Source organism: Nanorana parkeri, unplaced genomic scaffold (genome assembly GCF_000935625.1).
Source record: "Nanorana parkeri isolate BGI_ZX_2015 unplaced genomic scaffold, ASM93562v1 scaffold37, whole genome shotgun sequence".
Lineage (NCBI taxonomy): Eukaryota > Metazoa > Chordata > Amphibia > Anura > Dicroglossidae > Nanorana > Nanorana parkeri.
Window position 1 is genome coordinate 48382 of NW_017306305.1, and position 3510 is coordinate 51891.

The following is a 3510-nucleotide window of genomic DNA, read 5'->3' on the forward strand; positions in this document are numbered from 1 at the left end:
TATTATTATATTATTATATTATTATCATCAATATTATTTATGCCATGTGCTTGGCCCACATTAGGTTTTAATGTACATTGAATTCTATTATTTTATTTATTTTCTAATTTAGTGTTTCTCTAATTAATTTCTAAGACATACATTTTTTTCTTCTTGCCCCCTTAGGCCAACTGTCTTGCACCTCACCCTGGCTAGTCTTAACCTTTTTACTGCCACGGACCTAAGGGTTAAATTGGAACAGAACTGCTTGCCGTAGGCTAGCTCAGTTAACCTTATGTCCTCTGCATTTTCTAACACTGCAAGCTCATGGCCGCTTCATTGACCATGAACTTACATGCAAGTGGTGCCCCAGACTTTCCCTTTTTCCTGAATGATTGTGATCAGCGGCAAACAAGTTGATGATCACATACAAAAAGTAAAAAAAAGAAAATATATGGTTTGAGAGTTTTTTTTTACTAACTTTCAAAGCTGTAAATGAAAACTAAAAATAGCAAAAAATGGTCCAGCCACTTGAGTTGCAAAATGGGAGGCAAGGCCTGGCAGCAAAAATGACAGGGACTTATACCATGGACGCTATGCTCAAAAAAGGCAGGAGGCAACACTAGACACCAATATTGCCTGTGGGTGATTTTTTCCTCATTACTAGACTGTGCCTTGTTCCGCTCTGTGTCTTCCTGATGACTTGTGATCTGGTAACTGGTAGGGACAGTCAAAAGCAGCAGGAGAGGTGTCAGAAGCACAGATCAATATAATTAATAAAGCAAAAGCAGGGAGAGCCTGCATGCAGGAACAACTTTCTTTCCAGCTAGGAGAACAGTGAGCAGCACAGTAGTGACATTACCAAATCTTAGCTATCCAGCAATTAGCCTATAGAACAGGAGTCCATAAGCACAGGGCATGCATTGCAGAAGGCAATGAACTTTGCCTTCTCCAAAGACATGCAAGACAAAAGGTAAACATTTTAGAGAAATTTCGACATTTTCTAAATGTTCCCTATAAAAAAGCAAATGTTTGATTTTTGAGTTAAGGCTTTCTGCAATATCACCCTAGCAAAATCAAACTTCAAGACCCGCCAAGGCTTGGAACAGAGAGGCTGAAAGAAACAGGCTTCCCAACATGCTTTAATACCAACCACTAGACAAATGGCCAAACTGTCTTCCTATTCTGTTAGTAATGCAGTTCTAGGTGTTTGAAAGTATATGAATCTTGCTGCACTCCTTACCGGATTTCTGTAATAAATACAGGCGGCTGCTTACTGTGACCACGGTTGGAGCCGTGAATAGTATGTAGATATAAAGGATGTCACAAGCACACCAAGCTGTTTGTGTTCAGCAAATGTCCATTTAATGCCAAAAGTTGTCATTCAATGGCAAGTACTTTCGGGGCCTCGCAGGGTCCCCTTCATTAGGCTCAGAATGACCAGGTGTTTTAGGTGTTTGGATATGGTGTAGGGGAATAATAAGTACACTAAACACTATTACAAAAAACAGAACAAAAATCAGACTGTGCATGACAGAAGGAACATTGAAAGGGCATTGACCTGGCAGACACAACAGAGAAATATACAGAGAAATGTAATACTGATATTCAACAACACGATGTGCGAGTGGCTCTGTGCCGCCCCTGGCAGCCCTGATAGATGAAAGACAGTTACTAATGACCCAATCATCAAAAGATCTCTTAGCTGCCAGACAGACAAACTGTACACTCATTTTCTCTGAGTGCATTTGTTAATAAAGAATGACAAATAATAATAAGGGATTTATTGAGTAAGTAGTCAACTCTCCTGGATAGGGAGAATGAAACCTCACCTTTCTGATCGTCCATTAAAACGGCAGCTGATGATTGGTAGCTTGCTTACCTGTTCTTAGTAATAGCTGACTTGAAATGTGTGTTTTTAAGCTAAAAGTCTACAAATACAGCAAATGGTTACAATGTTCTTATGCAGATGTTCTTAATGGGCGTATTCACACCTCTTGGGATTATGGGAACCAAAATTATGGAGGTATGGGATTGGATCTCTTAATAATTAAAGAAACGTAAAACCATTCTCTGTATTATGAAATCAAAGTAGAGAAATTAACCTGATGTGCCAGTTAACATGCTAGTTAAAACAGAATTATACCCTTGTATCCTTCATACCCAAGGAAGGCGCCACCTTAGCCTCTATTTGGATTGCAGTTGCCATGGTGCTGCAACTATGATCAGCTATGATACCAACCGTTTGAGGGCTTTAAAGTTTGGTTGAGAGCTGAAATAAGCACACTGGCAACCTTGAAAGTTGGCATTAGACATGTAAATTTTATTTAGTTCCAAATGGATATTCGCATGCATCTGAATTCCCAAATTTGTTACAAGGCCGAATGCGGAGGAATCTGAATGCTCATTTAACAAAAATTTGTATCCGTCCGAATTTCGTTCAAAACTAAAATAATTCGGACATTCAGAACGAATGATTCGGACCGAATCAAATTTCGGATCCGAAATCTGAAAAATGAAAGAAATAAGAATACGAATGGATTTGGCATGCCTTAAAAGTAAACAACTGAAAAACATCAGTAAAATTCTCACTAGCGGTATCTAGCTTGTAAATATTTGGTGTAATGTTTTTTATATAAATAAGATAAAATCATTGTGATTTTTTCCACTGTTTTCTTTATGCAAAGTCAAACCAAATTATTAACATCTATTGAAGTCATGCTGGTACCTAATAGAACTAGTGATGATGATGACCGTCTGGATGATGACCGTCTGGTGGAGGGGGTATGAGGTCTTACTGGGGCAATCCTTTGTAGGTCTGTAATCGCATAAAAAGGTTAATAAGAGGAAAACGTTTAGTATAATGTCAACTATTCTATACCAGAAAAAAAACATTTGCTCTGCCATATCCAGCAACTCTATACTTTTGGATACAGGATGTTCAGAAACAATGATTCCAGAGTCCAAAGGCCGATCGATCACTATCACAAAGGAACCCAAGCAGCTCATGAACACAAAATTGAGCTCCCTGCCATCAAAAGGCTTGTAAGTTTTCCTTTATTATTATGCAAAACCACTGATTTTGTAGGTATGTAGAAAGATTTTCTTTGCTATCATCCCTTTGTGAAAGTTAAGTTTTTCTAATACAGTGTTAAGACATGACATCCCAAATTATCTATCTGAATTATGTATTTTTACACACACTGTATGCCAATTTGATTTAATAATTTGGCAGTATTTGCTTTCTCTCAACTAATCCTATAATGATAGTTTTAATGATCTTTCATGCCAAACTCTTATTGGCATTGTTTTTATACTTTCACAGGTAAAGCAATCCTGGATAGGTGATATGAAATATATCATGCAAATGGTTTCTAAATGGTTGTTTATCCTTAATATTGCTTCATATTCATTTCCTGGCATGCTGGCTCATTGCTTGCGGTTCAACCTAATAGTTTGTTGTAAAACTGCACAAATTAACAGAAACATTAGAATTATACGGATATCTAACAAGAGAAAACATACATTTTA